Source organism: Pinus tabuliformis, chromosome 1_1 (assembly GCF_031772625.1).
Source record: "Pinus tabuliformis cultivar Carrire ecotype Pingquan chromosome 1_1, CPIR1, whole genome shotgun sequence".
In the NCBI taxonomy this organism is placed as follows: domain Eukaryota; kingdom Viridiplantae; phylum Streptophyta; class Pinopsida; order Pinales; family Pinaceae; genus Pinus; species Pinus tabuliformis.
In genome coordinates this window covers 516,121,949-516,141,788 of record NC_142297.1, presented here as the reverse complement: position 1 = coordinate 516,141,788, position 19,840 = coordinate 516,121,949, and positions in this window count along the sequence as shown.

Below are 19,840 nucleotides of genomic sequence, written 5' to 3'. Positions count from 1 at the left end.
ATGCAAGTTAAAAAAGTCTCTATATGGGTTAAAATAGTCACCAAGGATGTGGTATCAGAAATTTGATACATTTATACGGAGACTTGGCTTCACCAGAAGCAAAGCAGATCACTGTGTGTATTTTAAATTAATTGGTGACTGTGTTATTTATCTGGTCTTGTATGTGGATGATATGTTGCTGGTTGGAAATGAAAAAGAAATTATCCAGGATTTGAAGACCCAATTGTCCTCCAAATTTGAGATGAAAGATCTTGGTGCTGCAAACTATATTTTGGGCATGGAAATTAAAAGAGATTAGGCAAAGAGGAAGCTCTGGTTAAACCAGAGGAATTCTGTCGAGACAATACTGCAGAGGTTTAATATGCAGGATAGTAAATCGGTGAAGGTTCCTATTCCTGTAGGTGTAAATTTATCTGTTGAACAGTGTCCCAAGACACAAGAAGAAGAAGAGGACATGTCCTGTGTTCCATATGCAAGTGCAGTCGGTAACTTGATGTATGCAATGGTCTGTACTAGAGCAAACATTGCGCATGCAGTGAGAGTATTGAGCATGTTTATGCCAAAACCAGGGAAGGAGCACTAGACAACAGTGAAGCGGGTTTGTAGGTATTTGTGTGGCACTAGTGATTATGGTTTGTGCTACCAAGGAAGACCAGGATTGGACAGAGTGTTTGATATTCGTGGCTTTGTTGATGCTGACTGGGCTGGAGATCTAGATCAACGAAGATCTACAAGTGGGTATGTGTTTAACCTATTTGGAGGTGCAGTCAGTTGGATGACTAAGAAACAATCTATAGTGGCACTATCAACTACAGAGGCAGAATACATGGCATCCACTCATGCAAGCAAGGATGTAGTTTGAATGTAGAGAATGTGTTCAAGTATGGGGTTAGTATAAGGAGCTATAAGGATAGACTGTGACAGCCAAAGTGCAATTTTCTTGGCAAAGAACCATGCTTACCATTCAAAGACAAAGCACATTGATGTTGAGTATCACTTTGTGAGGGATATGATAGAAGAGAAACAGGTGTTGCTGGTAAAGGTGGACACTTTGAATAATAGGAAGTCAATATAAATACAATCATCAAGTAAAATATTTCTCAATCTAGAAGGAAATATTTATTAGAAGAGTAACAATCATTAATGTTATTTCATTTAGATACACTTAAAGATGGATTCAGTTTTTTCTATTTCATATTGGTCAAGCCTTGCTCAACTAGTTTGGGCTAGTAGGGTTGTTATTTTTTCATATTGATAGTGTTATATAACCTACATTGGAAATTTGTGTCCTTAAAAGTAAGATTTGAACTTGATAAGTCTCACGATTAACAACTACATAGTTTAACTTTTTCATATCTTCTCACTCCCCTAACTTGATTCTATAGTTTATTTCCATGACATTTAGAGGAGTCCTATCATGTGCTTTGTTATTTATAGAATTATGTGGCCTTACTTGAGTTTTTTTCTTTCCTCTTTTTGATTTCACTATACTACTTATTGGATTGATATAAGTGTGTTATGTTGATATATTAGTTACATGTGAAGCTCCAACCCATGGATAATTGAGAATATATCCTTGTTTTGCTTCTTTCAAGCTCCAAATGATTTCACTTTTAGTGAGGCCATCTTGGACTTATTTTCGAGTTTCAAAACCCTCCCATGTTAATCAAGTACACGTCTAGGTTGATTATTTCATATTTTGTTAGATGCGAAAATAATTTGCAAAAATTTCAACAATCACTAGGAGGGATCCAAGTGAGCCAACTCTGAACTTTTGGGGATATATTTGATTATAATACTCTTAGAGTGACTATAGAATCTCCTGTAATTGTTGCCACATGAATTTTTTGGGATTTAAAGAGCAAGAGGCATTTATATAAAGTTAATACCTTAGTTTCATTGTTCATGGTAATCCCAAATCTTAAGAATATTTTACTTCTTAATTTCCTTTAAAGTCAATGATGACCCCAAGCCATGCTTATCACTACATCATAATAATAATAATAATAATTATTATTATTATTATTATTATTATTATTATTATTATTATTATTATTATTATTATTACAGTTATAATTATTGACCATTATAATAGTATAATAATAATAGTAATAATAATATAATTTTAATATAATTGCTATAAAAATCATTATAGAAATATAATTTTTGAAAATTATTATGATTCGTAAAATTATAAAAATATAATAGCATTTATTAATTTTGCACTGTAATTATTGATGATAAATTTGATGCTATTATATTGAGATTGAGATTCCAGTTTTCTCCATCCCTTCTCTCTCTCTTATTCTTCAACTCCCTTCTCATTTCTTTGAGTCTCTCTTATCCCTCATTCCCCTCCTATTCCTCCACTTTTTCTGCCATCTCCTCTTCTCTCTTTTCATTCATTGGCTCTCTCCCTTTTCCTCTTTATTTCTTCCCTCATCCACTTTGTCCCTCTTCATCTTTTTCTTTTTCACTCTTCCTCCTTTTCTTCTTTTTTCTTCCCCGTGAAATTCTCTTCATTCTCTTCTCCCCCTCCTTCCTCCTCTTTGATCCTTTTCTCTTCTTCTCCTACCCTCCCTCTTCTAATGTTTTGGCCAAGGATATGTTTATATATATTACATCAAGGTTTCATTTTAAAATTTTGCATTTCTCCAAATCCATTTTGTTATTTTCTTTTGTTATAGTTGCATAACCCAATGGATAAGGCACTATATGAGATAGATGTTTAATGGTGCATTAAAGGGTTTACTATAAATGATGAAGGATTTTGTAACGGAAAAGGGACAATATTAGTCTTAAAAGACACCCAACTCATGGATTATTGACCTCTAAGTGAGTCCAATTCTATTGAGAGTGGTTGGTTTTATGACTCCACCTAGTAAGCCCCATGCCAAATCCCTAGTAAAATAAATTGGATCTAAAAATGTTTCTACCGAACAAAATATTAAAATAATAGAAGAGTGTGTAATATAACACTAAGTATATGCCAAGGCACATTAAATTAGAAGTTCTATCTAGTGAAGATTAATTTCTAATCAAATTCAGTGCACAAATAATCCCATTCCAACCATTAAATTCCATCTTCATTCGTTCCCCCGGATATTTTGTCGGTTCCTCCTTTAATGATTAAAGGAGTGTATAGCTAAATTCCATATGTAAAGTTGAGCGGACATAGTTAGCCATTCAGATAATTAGTGATGTGGATGGGTAGATGGGGAAGCCATATTCAATTCATAAGAAAGCTCCAAATCAAAATGAACCTGAACCTATACCTAAGATAGTTACGGTACCTAAATCCTCTGCCGGATCATATGGCCTCCCTTATCCTATGTTCTTCTCACTAATTCAACCCCATCACGCTCTACTGGCTTACTATGTGAGCTCGGCGCGTAGTATACAATATGGTCTATTACTTGACACGCATTGAAATAACAAACAAAGGATAGGAACATCGACGGACGGTTTCGTGCGTTCAACTTCAAATGTAGGGGTATAGAAATCACGCTGAAACAAACAAACAGACAAAACATGTGGCATTCACCTCAAGCTGTATAGCCATCTTCTTCACTTTTGATAACCAAAGCAAAATAATCTCCACCCTCCATGCACTTATCAATATCGGTTCAACTTTATATGGAGGAGGGTGGGAATTTCAAAACCATGGTACTCTTTAAATTGATTGATGGACTTTCTTATCATCCGTTTAGGAGAATTTAATTCCAACTAAACTACTGGTTAGGTGTAATAGTTTTTATTTAAATGTTTAGTAATATTGAGAAGAGAACTCTATGCTCCATTTTTTTCATTCTTTAACATGGTATGGAAACTGGAGCTTGCATAAGACTCTTCCAGAGAGAGCAACATTTCAAATGCCCTCACAAAGAAAAAGCAAGGACCTTGAGAGAATTTTTGAACAAAAAGGAAAGTTAGCTGTAATATAATATAAAATGTCAAGGAAGAGTAGGGACAACCAATATTTCCAAGTCTATTGAGCCATAAATAAGTGGGGCATTATATACCCACCATTGGATCAAAACAGATACATTATCCAGTACTAAACATATACTGCCACCATGTATTAATGACTCGATAAACTAGTAAATATGCCTTGCCCTATGCCGATAAAAACAACATCAAGTCTCTGTCAGAATTTTAAAATTTGTGTGACCAAGAGTCTGAAGTGTGGGTCTTCATACGAAGGAGGGAACACCATCAAAATCTGAAAAAGAAATTTGGTGAGCACGAAGCTGCTGATTGGAATAACAAATTTTGAACAATCAAAGGTATCAAACACACATGGTGTAAGGCATTTTGTTTGAAACTCGTTTCTTTATTCTAGATTTTAAAAAAAATAAGGCAATAGTAAGGAAATGTGATTCAAAAGTGTATTATTTAAGTTTTTATTTTAAAGGAGTTTGTCAAAAAGAAAAAATGTGATATTAAAACAAGTGTAATATGTAGCGTCACTGCTTAGTACTGGAATTTTATGTAAAAGTAAGAAGTTAATATGATTGCATATATTGTTACTACAACAAGGAATATAAAAATTATTGAAAAAGATGAATAATTAGATATTTAACTAGTGAATATGAAAATAGTCAAAATCACCATTAAAAAATGGATTCATTAATTAGATGTTGAAATCATGTGGAAATTGAATAATGAAATTAATAGCAAACTTTTTTATTATTTTTAAAATAAAATGAATATAAATGCCTTTTTAATATTTAAATAATAATAATTATTATTATATAGATTTTAAAATAAAACACTAAATTAATTATAAAATTTGTAATAATTACTATGTTATTTCTATGAAGTTTAAAAGTAAAAATTTATTTATGTGTTTAAAAAATACGATAGAATTTGAAAGAAAAAATAAAATTAAATATCATTCTTATATCTGAGATTTTAAAATATAACCAAATCAAAATAAAACATAAACAAAAGAATATAACACTTTAAATTATTTTTAACTTATTTATAATAATAACTAGATAAACATTAATATAATAATTTAAATTAATTTCAACTTTATTTATTATAATAATTAAATAGATATTATTTTTATATTAAAAATTGAAATTTAATATTCATAGAAAATAATCATTTAAAAAATAAATATGATTTTTGTAATTTTATATATGCTATTTACATTTTTTCTAAGTTTACACAAAAGCGAAGATTTCATAGCCCAACTACTATAAATTAATAATACTAGCATTTTCACCAAAAGGTGCAAAGGAACATCGATAAGGAGCGAGGGAATGTGGAAAGCAATTATTCGACATGTCAAGTTTCATCATCGATGTCACTTTATGGGGGGGTGCAGCACCATACTGAAGGGAACGAGCTTTCTAACCTTTGCACAATGGGAGCCACTATAGTCCTTACAATGAAAGGGGATCATGAAGTAGAGTTCAATAGAAGGACTATTAGAATTATCCCCACCACTTCCCTTCTTTATAAACCCAGATAAAACCGAAACATGCTAGCTCCAACGGGTCTAAGAAATAGATCTCAATAAAACCAGAGTGTCGCTAGAACAAAGGGCTCCACAATGACCAAAGGGAATAAGAATAAGAGGTTTTGAAAACTTTGTTTGCATACAACCATCCAACCAAGGACTAGGGTTTTTGTAAGGAAATGGTAAAAGCCACTAAATATTTTTGGGTGTTTGAGAAAGTGATAAATGGAGGCCCCTATGATTGATTTGGAGCCATACTTGAAATCCACAGGTAGATTTGGATGTGGGTTTGACTCCAAACATGACCCAATTGAGCCTGTGTGTAACCTAAATGGAAAACTCGAGTATAGTTTGGATTTAAAGAGTTTATTGCGATGAAGTGATGGAGTCTTTGAAATAAACAGGGGCATTGGTGGTCAGAGACTCAACGAGTCCAACAAAGGTTAATGACAGGTTTATGGGCATTATGGAAATGTATTTTGAGAAACTAGATGACTTCAAGGATTAATAAAAGACGTCACATCTTCCTTATCAGGTGTTTTTTTATGACATATGGTTTCCTTGAGAGCTTCATTTTCGTCGTTCGAGAAAATTACATTCTGGCACATGGAACACATTTCGGGCAATTTTTGTAGAGTTTTGGGTAAGCACCAGTCTCAAGTTGAGTTTTCACTGAGGACTCGTTTCACGAATGGATTCAGCACGACTCATGAGTCTTGGGCAGTCTCAGCAATCCATCGTCGTGTTTCTCTGTCCAGCCATTGACGGGAATCTGGGTAGATCCTATCTGCATCTCTTGCAAGAAACTCACCAGGTGTTAATTGACAATGCCTATGGAGGAATTTTCCCACTAGGATTCGCTAACAGTGTCGTAAAAAATGTTGCTTATGTTGTTGTTGTGGTCATGGGAAAGTTTTGCAGAGTTTTGGGCAAGAACGACTCTCAAGTTGAGTTTGGATGTGACTTTGTGTAGACCTGGAAAGCGATGCTTTCATATTCCAGATTTCATTTCTAGTGTATGTGTTAATACTCAAGAATGATTGTTTGAGGAATACCTTTATGAAAACCAATTCGATCTAAGTTTCAGTAATATAATGAAACTCTCTCTCATGAAATTGAGAAAAAATGGCTAATAACATTTCCCACAACCTTCAAAGAACTTTGCACCCAAATATGCAGGGACACGTTTGTAGTTTTCCAAGAATTGGAATGGTTGGCAACTCCAAAAATGTAGGATGGAAGTCTTCAACTCAGGGCTTTGTGATGTTGTGTGATGCATTTCCCCAAACGACAATCTAACTCTAAGGATCTTACCTCTTTAGGTTGAGACACCCACCTAAGGCATGTTTCCAATGGCGAGGATATAGGTTGCAGGTTCAAATCTGATTGAGTCCCTGCCCTCCTGACTAGAATTAATGACCATGATGACATTCATTGAACAAAAATCTCCTTGTGGGGGTGAACAGACCCCACCCCCACCCACTTTCTTGGTAAATGTACACATGATGTAACAGGCTTTGAACCCTAATGGGTGTTATAGTTGTGCCTTACTTTCAATGACTCAACTCACCTCGTGTGGCCAAAATTATACTTTGTTATTAAAATAGTAGGTTGCCTACATTTTGAAGAGTTATGCCTATTTATTTTTCCATTCCCATTGTTTTGGAACATTTATGTCAGTGTAACTTTCTTCTTAAATTTAACCACCTGCTACATTCTGTAGAAGAGATTTAGAAACTCAAATTCTTCTTGTATTTCATTGTCCATATATTTCAATTCATTATTTCCTTCTACATTCCCCGCTCCCCTATCGACGTTCCTTTGCACCTCTTGGTGCAATTGCTAGTTTACTCCGTTTTTTATTTATATGGGAAATTGCTTGGGTGCCTCCCTTATGTTTTCCAAGTCAAATTCAAACCCCCATTCTGCATTATAAGCAAATTTCAGCTCTGGAATCCACCATTGCGAGGCAAATCAAGCGGCAATAGGGGACCATGGAACCAAACAATCCACTGTAAGTATAAGTTTTTAAGTCTTCTTTTTGCAGGATATGGTTGTTTTCTAAGTTTGAAAAATCATCTTCTTTTTGTAGGATATGGTTGTTTTCTTCACATTTGAAATAATTGTGTGTCAAACTTGAAATAACTGTATCAATTTTGAATGGATTAGTAGGTTAAGGAATGAATTTTAGTAGGCTAGATAGTTGTTTACAGGATGAAAATTGAAATTTTGTAGTGAGGATAATGTGGGTTTGGGAGAAATTTTGGACTTTTGCAGTCGTTAAAACAAAGATTTTCTTTGAGGTTTGATGGAATTATGATGGAACAGGAAAGAAACAAGAACAATATTTTGGGTGGGGTTTTCTTTATTGCTGGTGTGAATTTTGATGGGTTTTATTCGAGCTGCTGGTGTGAATTTTGATGGGTTTCATTCAAGCTACAGGTGTGAATTTTGATGGGTTTACTCAAGTTTTCTTTATTTTTGATGTGAATGCCACTTTGGACTGAGAAATCTACGGAGAATATTATTAATGTTAGAAGATATCCAAATGGTAAGACTAATATATTGGTAATTCCAGTGTGGTCGCCTTTGTATGTATGATGTTTACTAAGTAACAAAAGGTTGATATTTAATTTGTAATTTTGAATGGGGTGTGGTAGTAATCTCAACTGTAATTAGTAGTAGAGGTTTGATTCATCCTAGTAATGACAGTGTTATCACAAAATCAGGTACTGAAGGCTGCCAATCAGCAAGACTCTGTGTAACTGTTTCAAACCAAGCTTTTGACTAAGGATTAGCCTCCCTAGCCTGAGAGGGCTCTCTCGAGAAAAAGTTATTGATTTTGAATGTTGATAAGAGGGCTAACTCTTGTACAGTAAATTTAATAAACTTGCTGGCTGGACAAACATTACAAAGGCATCCATTGGGCTTATGGAGTCAAACATGCTACAGCAAACAATGATATTTCCTCTACATAGAAGTCAGGGCATGTGACATTTAAATGTTCAAAATATAACTCTTATAAAACCACAGTTCATAGAAGAGTACAGGAAGTCAGAGCAACATATGTGAATTCTGAGTGATTACTCTTCTAAGCAATTGAAAAAAGACGTGAAGGACAAAGTAAAACAATACATCTTGAACATGGACATGCTGTATGAATCCTGAGAAGAAAGGCATATATCTTATATTACTGCAAACTGTTCTTTATACAAGCCGAAATAGCACTCTGTTTTCATAAAATATCCAACCTCTATTACATAGATCATTCTCCTCTATATAGACACATACTTCTAACTGCTTAGAGCTTCCACCTCCAGCATGAGGGGAGCTCGACGATTGCCATTGATTACCCCTATCCGCTATTGAACTAACCTATTAAATACAATCAGCACTAGCTGAAGTTCTAAAAAGTCCTAATTTAATTATAACTCTAATTCTATCTCCTTCGTTGAAGATTCCTTCTTGCAGCTTTGACACCTGGCTTTCTCTTCGTTCAGCTGAGATGGCATGAGATGGCATAAGATGGGCTTTCGGTTCTGGTCCCCCATCACCGAGTATACAGCAGTGGATACTTTAATTCTTTAATAACCCAAGAGAATAGGGTAACACCATGCTTCTGATATGTTGGAGGCTTCCTTGGTAGACAGGTGTGCCAACCAAAACTTTTCGTATGCAGCTCTGCGTTTAAAATCACCACCTACAGCAATTTCGTAGCGCGCTAAGAAACTGTTGTGTAATTTAAAAAACACAGTCTTCCTCCTAAAATTTGACTGTCTTCAAGTAACAAGGAAGAAAAAATGTATGCCAATCATTGACAATGAAAATAAAACCCTCCCCATGAGGTCCACTAAAGTGTTCACTGCTTGAGAGCTTAATAATCTTTAGAGCTTCAATAGCTGCCTGGCATAAGAGGCTAAAACGAAGTTCATTGTCTTGAGTTTTTATCCCTGAACAAAAGATAACTGCCTCAGAAGGTTTATGATCTTCTGCTTCAACACCATCATCTGTTAAAATGCCACATTCTGCTGTAATTGCTTTAGCTATGTTAATATTGTCACCAATGACCATCCTCACTGTAATACCTGCCATATCATGCTGTGGAGATGCTTTCTCAGATATGACTTCCATTAATTCACTCAGTTCCATGCCGAAGTCAATCAAAGAAACAACAGTACATCTGTTGCAGAAGAAATCAAGCTTTGTCATGCGAATGTTCATCTGAGTGTCTGTTCCATCATAGTGAGGAGAATTTGGCTACAAGTTACAATTATCTGTTTTGGCTGCTCCTCAACAGGCAATGAACGTACCAATGCAACTACTTCTTCAGTTGTCTTCCATTTAGCCAGTTGACCAAGACGCTTCTGTCCTGCCCACACACTAGTATGGATAATCTTTAAAAATAGTTACCCTGTCCTCGGGTTGAATATGAAAATTGCTCCATTGATAGGATTCGTTGTAAGATTTCCTTCAAAATTTTTATGGATTGTGACACGATACACATTTATATCATCCACAAACCATATAATTTGGTTGCTGAAAATCTCGCCATAGTTTTGAGATGACAAATACGGTTCTGTTGGCTCCGAAGAATAAAGTTGCAGGCCCTTTCTTATGCGCTCCCTTAACACATACAAGGCATGATTTGACTTCATTATTTTATTCATAGCTTGGGCCAAAAGAGGCTTTGAACCAGGAAACCAATTACCAAATGCAGAATGTAAATTGTAAGCAAGATCGATTGCAATCATAACACCAGTTGGTGATGTATAAATTGACATATTATCTGTTGTATAGTCTAAGAATTTGGCTCTCGTATACTGTTCACGGTCATGAGAATCATAGTCTTCCCACCGAAGTTGCACATCAATCCAATATTTATTACTTGCCTTCTGATCAAAAACATCCTTAGACTCTGCCACAAGGCTGGGCTTGCATTCTCCAGAAGACCGAAGGAATTGTCAATCAAAACATGCCACTACGCTCCCTGCCAATCATTCTGCGCACTAAAATTAGCACCATTTCCATTTCCTTGAGGATCCAATCCATCAAGATACCGACTATGTGGATGCATATAGATCAACCAAATGGGCAACCCTATCTCCTCCAGCGCCATTTGTATTATCACTTATGTTGGTGCCATACAAACGACCTGGAATTGCGGTTCCTATTGAAAATTGCATTATGTCCACTTCATGACCACCGCAACTTTTGCTTGTACAACTGTCAACCGTCTCTTTGCAAGCACCCATATTATGACATGTTGCATTACCGCCACCTTGGAACATGAGTGATACAGAAGGGCAGATCATTTCCATTCCTTACACATAACGATATTCCCCCGGTACTTTTAGCAGAAAATGTTGGCCGAATGCTCTTCCTTTCCTGGAATCTCTTGCTAAAAATCTTGATCTTGGAAGTACTTTCTCGAATTGCATATTCTCCGTCTGAGGCCCAAACAAATTCGAGTGCAGATCCAAAGGATCTATTCCTCCATGCCAGTGTCGTATAAATTATGTATTCACCATCACCACATACAACAACAAATCTTCCATTTGGATTAATGTTACCAAAGGGGTCTAAATTTTCCCATAAAGACCCTTCAAACAAGAACGAAATTTGGAGGGCAACAGTCAGTCTGGAGCGGAGTTCTTTGAGAGAGACATTTGATATATCCACATTATCAATAAGTATTTTCCCATCAGAGATTGGAGTAAGGCGAAATATATCATTAAGGACACTAGACCTGTTCTTCCAGCTATTCCAAACTGCTCACATGCATTTATAGTAAATGACACTGCTCGCAGGGCTGGTGGAAAAAATGGCATATATCTCAACATAACTTGGTTGAACTCAATGAGTCTTTCCATTGGCCAGTTTGGATCAACACAGGAATGCCCCTCAAGTTTTTTCAGAAAAATATCCATGTACTGCTGTACTCTCTCAACTAAAATCATTTCCTTCTTTACCTTCAGATATTTCAGTTGCACATTGAACTAACAGCTGTTTGGAAGAGCTCCCTGTATGAACATTATCTTGCCGGTGACCAGTTGATGCGTTTGCTTCTTGTGAGATTCTCACTAGATGCTGATTTTTTGAGGGTAACAGAACTCTGTTCAATAGGCATGCTAGGATTTTGACCTCTACTGAAAACTCGAACAAATCCCCAATTTCGTAGCACGCTACGAAACCACCTAAACATGTAGTGCTGCGAAACTGCTAAAAAGGATTCATGCGTTGCGGAAACACTTTGTCCTTAAGCTAGTCTGAAAAATTTTGGCAACAGAATTTTCAGTGATAACAGTGGCTCCACTTGGGATAGTGTGCCCTTGTGGTACACTAAGAACCTGTAGTTCCAGTGTCTTATAAAATTTATTTGACAAACAGAAATTTGCTTGACTAGCATGACTGTAGGAGAAAGAAAGCTATTTCTACTGAAAGATGCTCAGTTGACCTGGAGCTTATTTTGCATTTACCTCTACCTACCTACCCTAACAATTCCAACTTCTTTCTGCTCAATCAATATGAAATTTCCAATGTAGCCAATCCTCTGTTTTATCTGATATTTGATTTCTTTGACTGCATTGGAGTTCAGAGCCAATCTGATAGTGTGATGACCGCTGCCACTGAAATTGTCTCTGATCTTTATAGGAAAACTGAAACACTGAAGAGTAAAACTCTTCCATGTAATCAGCTATAGGATCCCTGAATATATGATCGGCTTGATGATTCTTGTAACTTTCAGGTTGTGCAAACAGATCTTCAACAACAATATACAACTCCTTAAACGTGAAAGAGAAAGGAAGTGGCACTCTTTCCTTGTGTTTTGCAGAGAAAGGAAGCGGCACTCTCTCTCTCTCCTTGTGTTCTGTCATAGAAAGCTTCTGAAAATAATGATCATGATTATGAAGACTGTATGCCTGAATTTGTTCTTCCAAACCTTTAATGTCTTTCTCAATGTCCTCGGCAACTTCATCCAAAAATTTCATCTTATCCTCTGCCTTACACTCAAATGATTTTAGATACGAGGATAAGGACAAAGAAAAATTTTCATCTGTTTCTCCATTACTATGATCATTATTCCATTGTTTGAAACCTTGAATTGAAGGAGATTTTGCCACCACATCTGATCTATCTATAAATTCTTCCAAAAACATAAGCCAAAAGTCTTGAAATGACTTAACAGATTTGATAGGAAAACTTTCAATCCATTGTTTGCATTTCCCTTGAAGTGAATCATAAAATAACATAATGCAAACATCCTCATGTTTGACTCTAATAAGCTCAGCAAAACGACAGAAATCTGAGATATGCTTCAGAGTTAAACTCAAATCTTCTCCATTAAATTTGGGATCATTCCTTAGAAAATATGCATCCTTGGGAAAATGATTTGGGAAACCATGAATTCCTGAAAAATATATGCATGCATACCTTGAACTAAGAATGGTAGCTTCTGGGTCCTTCATAATTCCAGTGGAATCACCATGAATCTATGACTTTCGAATTCTTCAATAATGGAGTCGCCAAGGTAGATTTGTAGCCTCAAAAACCTTCTGAGCTCCTGCTACCTTCAGAAGTTCAGCTTCATGATTTCGGGAAAGAATAATCTTCAGGCTCCCGGCAGACGCACCAAAATGTTATCACAAAATCAGGTACTAAAGGCTGCCAATCAGCAAGACTCTGTGTAACTGTTTCAAACCAAGCTTTTGACTAAGGATTAGCCTCCCTAGCCTGAGAGGGCTCTCTCGAGAAAAAGTTATTGATTTTGAATGTTGATAAGAGGGCTAACTCTTGTACAGTAAATTTAATAAACTTGTTGGCTGGACAAACATTACAAAGGCATCCATTGGGCTTATGGAGTCAAACATGCTACAGCAAACAATGATATTTCCTCTACATAGAAGTCAGGGCATGTGACATTTAAATGTTCAAAATATAACTCTTATAAAACCACAGTTCATAGAAGAGTACAGGAAGTCAGAGAAACATATGTGAATTCTGAGTGATTACTCCTCTAAGCAACTGAAAAAAGACGTGAAGGACAAAGTAAAACAATACATCTTGAACATGGAAATGCTGTATGAATCCTGAGAAGAAAGGCATATATCTTATATTACTGCAAACTGTTCTTTATACAAGCCAAAATAGCACTCTGTTTTCATAAAATATCCAACCCCTATTACATAGATCATTCTCCTCTATATAGACACATACTTCTAACTGCTTAGAGCTTCCACCTCCAGCATGAGGGGAGCTCGATGATTGCCATTGATTACCCCTATCCGCTATTGAACTAACCTATTAAATACAATCAGCACTAACTGAAGTTCTAAAAAGTCCTAATTTAATTATAACTCTAATTCTATCTCCTTCGTTGAAGATTCCTTCTTGCAGCTTTGACACCTGGCTTTCTCTTCGTTCAGCTGAGATGGCATGAGATGGCATAAGATGGGCTTTCGGTTCTGGTCCCCCATCACCGAGTATACAACAATGGATACTTTAATTCTTTAATAACCCAAGAGAATAGGGTAACACCATGCTTCTGATATGCTGGAGGCTTCCTTGGTAGACAAGTGTTCCAACCAAAACTTTTCGTATGCAGCTCTGCGTTTAAAATCACCACCTATAGCAGTTTCGTAGCGCGCTACGAAACTGCTGTGTAATTTAAAAAACACAGTCTTCCTCCTAAAATTTGACTGTCTTCAAGTAACAAGGAAGAAAAGATGTATGCCAATCATTGACAATGAAAATAAAACCCTCCCCATGAGGTCCACTAAAGTGTTCACTGCTTGAGAGCTTAATAATCTTTGGAGCTTCAATAGCTGCCTGACATAAGAGGCTAAAACGAAGTTCATTGTCTTGAGTTTTTATCCCTGAACAAAAGATAACTTCCTCAGAAGGTTTATGATCTTCTGCTTCAACACCATCATCTGTTAAAATGCCACATTCCGCTGTAATTGCTTTAGCTATGTTAATATTGTCACCAATGACCATCCTCACTGTAATACCTGCCATATCATGCTGTGGAGATGCTTTCTCAAATATGACTTCCATTAATTCACTCAGTTCCATGCCGAAGTCAATCAAAGAAACAACATTACATCTGTTGCAGAAGAAATCAAGCTTTGTCATGTGAATGTTCATCTGAGTGTCTGTTCCATCATAGTGAGGAGAATTGGGCTACGAGTTACAATTATCTGTTTTGGCTGCTCCTCAAGAGGCAATGAACGTACCAATGCAGCTACTTCTTCAGTTGTCTTCCATTTAGCCAGTTGACCAAGACGCTTCTGTCCTGCCCACACACTAGTATGGATAATCTTTAAAAATAGTTACCCTGTCCTCGGGTTGAATATGAAAATTGCTCCATTGATAGGCTTCGTTGTAAGATTTCCTTCAAAAGTTTTATGGATTGTGACACGATACACATTTATATCATCCACAAACCATATAATTTGGTTGCTGAAAATCTCTCCATAGTTTTGAGATGACAAATACGGTTCTGTTGGCTCCGAAGAATAAAGTTGCAGGCCCTTTCTTATGCGCTCCCTTAACACATACAAGGCAGGATTTGACTTCATTATTTTATTCATAGCTTGGGCCAAAAGAGGCTTTGAACCAGGAAACCAATTACCAAATGAAGAATGTAAATTGTAAGCAAGATCGATTGCAATCATAACACCAGTGGGTGATGTATAAATTGACATATTATCTGTTGTATAGTCTAAGAATTTGGCTCTCGTATACCGTTCACGGTCATGAGAATCATAGTCTTCCCACCGAAGTTGCACATCAATCCAATATTTATTACTTGCCTTCTGGTCAAAAACATCCTTAGACTCTGCCACAAGGCTGGGCTTGCATTCTCCAGAAGACCGAAGGAATTGTCAATCAAAACATGCCACTACGCTCCCTGCCAATCATTCTGCGCACTAAAATTAGCACCATTTCCATTTCCTTGAGGATCCAATCCATCAAGATACCGACTATGTGGATGCATATAGATCAACCAAATGGGCAACCCTATCTCCTCCAGCGCCATTTGTATTATCACTTATGTTGGTGCCATACAAACGACCTGGAATTGCGGTTCCTATTGAAAAGTGCATTATGTCCACTTCATGACCACCGCAACTTTTGCTTGTACAACTGTCAACCGTCTCTTTGCAAGCACCCATATTATGACATGTTGCATTATCGCCACCTTGGAACATGAGTGATACAGAAGGGCAGCTCATTTCCATTCCTTACACATAACGATATTCCCCCGGTACTTTTAGCCGAAAATGTTGGCCGAATGCTCTTCCTTTCCTGGAATCTCTTGCTAAAAATCTTGATCTTGGAAGTACTTTCTCGAACTGCATATTCTCCATCTGAGGCCCAAACAAATTCGAGTGCAGATCCAAAGGATCTATTCCTCCATGCTAGTGCCGTATAAATTATGTATTCACCATCACCACATACAACAACAAATCTTCCATTTGGATTAATGTTACCAAAGGGGTCTAAATTTTCGCATAAAGACCCTTCAAACAAGAACGGAATTTGGAGGGCAACAGTCAGTCTGGAGCGGAGTTCTTTGAGAGAGACATTTGATATATCCACATTATCAATAAGTATTTTCCCATCAGAGATTGGAGTAAGGCGAAATATATCATTAAGGACACTAGACCTGTTCTTCCAGCTATTCCAAACTGCTCACATGCATTTATAGTAAATGACATTGCTCGCAGGGCTGGTGGCAAAAATGGCATATATCTCAACATAACTTGGTTGAACTCAATGAGTCTTTCCATTGGCCAGTTTGGATCAACACAGGAATGCCCCTCCAGTTTTTTCGGAAAAATATCCATGTACTGATGTACTCTCTCAACTAAAATCATTTCCTTCTTTACCTTCAGATATTTCAGTTGGACATTGAACTAACAGCTGTTTGGAAGAGCTCCCTGTATGAACATTATCTTGCCGGTGACCAGTTGATGCGTATGCTTCTTGTGAGATTCTCACTAGATGCTGATTTCTTGAGGGTAACAGAACTCTGTTCAATAGGCATGCTAGGATTTTGACCTCTACTGAAAACTCGAACAAATCCCCAATTTCGTAGCACGCTACGAAACCACCTAAACATGTAGCACTGTGAAACTGCTAAAAAGGATTCATGTGCTGCGGAAACACTTTGTCCTTAAGCTAGTCTGAAAAATTTTGGCAAAAGAATTTTCAGTGATAACAGACAAATCCAATAATCCAGTCTTTGAACTACAACTTTTGGCAAACTAAATGGTTTTAGGGAGGTGGGCCTAGTTTTCCTATTTAAAAGCTTGTGCGTATCTATATTTTTCTACATTGGTTTTTCGTTAATGATATCTTTTAATATTCATTTCAAGTAATGAAGGTATGGTTGTATTTTTTTTAATTTGGTCATCTCCTTCATGTCTTCTGATCTACAAAAATTATGCATACGTGACATATTTAATCCACATAAATTTGAATTGTGAAGGAACTAGAGCTCACTTCACCATTGTCATCATCTCCTAATGAGAAAAACTTTGAGATTTAATCATATTTAATGCAAATAATTCTAAATTGAGATTACCCATTCTTGGTTGCCCATATGGTGCTAATTAGCAGAAACATTGTTGCAAGCTCAATGTTGGTCAGGAGATGGCAACTTTCATTCTTTCATGCAGAGTATTGTCGAAGGCTTGGGAAGAGTCACGTCTGGCAAGCAAATCAAAGATTTTTACTCTGAATGAGTATGAAGGATTTGCATATGTTTCCTTCCCTTCATTTCACAATATCAAAGACTTCATTGTCAAAGGCAGAAAATATGGAGATGGCAATATACAAACTGACAACAAGGTCTTCTCTGATTACCTCAAGGGTAATGATGATCAACAGACCCTTGTACATCAAGGAGCTCTTAAGTTGTTCTTACATATTTTGGAGAAAACAAAATTTAAAACAAAGGTAAATTGATTTATCTATTGTAGCTGTTATGAAAAAGTGACCTTAGTTTCATAAAAGGAGGGTTTGCTGCTTCATTTATCAGAGACGATTTTTTTGAAATTTCATATGAAAGTAACATCCTGTTCATGTATTATTCTATGATCGATCAGTTGTAGATGTATACGAACTCGACAAAAAGGAATATTAAACCCATTGTATTTTTGGGTCATTTCCTTAGGAGGGGAAATTGCAACCTTGGGCACACTACAGGTACTTGAAAAGAGGTTAAGACAAATCTCTCCCTTTTGTATCACATTTGGTTACCCTTTACTGGGAGATGAAAGTCTTGTTAAAACTGTTGGCCGAGAGAAATATGCTGGCAACTTTTTTCATGTGGTTTCCAAGGATGATATTGTTCCTTGGATTCTCCTTGCACCATTTGAATTAATTGTTGGGGCTTTGTCTACTATCTTTCCTTACTGGCAAGGCAAAGTGAAATATTCTTCTATTCAAGAAGCTTGTAGGAAACTTTTCAATATTGTCCTTGATTTTCTAACGGAATCAGATGTGAAAAGCCCATAAAGGCCTTTTGGCACTTACATGTTTTGCTCAAGCAATGGTGCAACTTGTATTGAAAACTCTGAAACAGTTTTGAAAATGCTTAGTTGGACAATGCAAAGACAAAAATCTTCTTCTGGTGAGATTGTACAGGACTGTTTTTCAGAGCATATAGGGTATGGTTCTATTTTGAAAAATGTCATAGAAAAGTCCTTTAGTGGGAAAATATTTGCAAATCCTGAATCAACTTCCTTTTATGAGATGGGAATCTCATTGCAGCTTGAATCTATTGGTGTTGGGGTCTAGGTAATACTGTGTTTCTTTCCAAAAAAAAATTACATTTAATGTTTCTTGATTTTTTGTTAGTTTCTATACTAGTAAAGGCCTTTAAAGAATTATGGTATTATGGATTCTAATATAAGGTTTTTAATCTTATATCTATTAAGAACTAAGAGATAAAAGAGCATAGATGAATGTTAACCCTAAATCTATTAAGCACCAAAAGAAAAACGAAATTTTTAAGTGCTTAAAGCTTAATACATCTCTGGTTCATATTGATAATGGGTTTTTGTAGTTAGAAGCACAAAGTCATACAAAAATTTCCTCCACCTAGGATATAAAACACCTAGCTTCTCTACATACATCAAAATTGCAATTTTGTGAATCTTTTTTATTTTCATGTTCTCCACCTACGATGTAAAGCATCTAGCTTCTCTATATGCAACAAGATTGAAAATCTATGAATCTTGTTTTTCTTTTTAAGTCCAGGACTTTTGGAGCTTTAACATAATAGAAAAAACAATATATGGCCTTAATATTTGATAAGAATATGAGGCTATCCTCTCAGCTTGCCTAGAAGTCATGTTAGTTTCTTATTGCGTAAGATTTGATATCAGGTTTTAATGGAGCAGGGTCTTTATCTATAGTTCTATAGTCCTAATAAGCTTCTGAATAATCAAGTTGTATTGGAGAAAAAAACAGGGTTATCGAAAAGACAATCAACCCCGACTATTGAATACAATATCATGTGAGACTTACAGGCTTCCCAAGGAGAAGAAATGGTGACTCTCGCAGCATTGCCTAAACAAGCTTCCACTTCTGGCAAACCCCAATCATCACAGATCGGCCTTTGGATCCACTACCAAATACTACCATGGTACTATTATTCAGCGAGATTAAAAATCTTAAATAAATTTGCTATCATAAAAAACATATCTTATTGCTTTCACTCTGTAATACAAATGTATGTGCCCTGCCTACATCTCAACTTTGCCGAAAGTCTCCTGATGAACATGCTACTTCAATAGCTACAAGAGTTATTTTACGAAACAAATAATTAAACTATTTACCTTTCCCTACTCACCCCATCATTCTCGTGCTCTAAAGTAACTTTGAAGATGTCCCCGCACTCCATTTTCAATCAAAAGAAAAACATTTCCTTTTGTTTATGGTTCGCAGTAGATACTATCAAGACGCCACACTCAATCGATAACTGATAAATCCTAGCGACGACAACAACGGTTCGCCCTTGCAACTGTTGTTGTCGCCCTGCAGCTTAGACGCTGACTGTGCCTCAACTCAGTTTTCGATCCCAATCTGGATGAACTGTCGCGTTGCTCTATGGATTCTATTAATGAACACTGGATTCTTCACAAGCCCTTAATGTTAAGATGAAACCCTCTACAGTATAACAGAGGAATAGTAAAGGCTCCAAAGCGAAGTTCAGGTTTTTTCTGATGTTCATTTAATGAGCTATAAGGTGCTTGAGCAGCCACTCACTCTTTGGGGGAAATGAATAGAAATGAAGGGTTCAATGCAATTTAATGCGAGAGGTATGGCAGATGGGCTCCACTGACCAGCTGGAAGGAG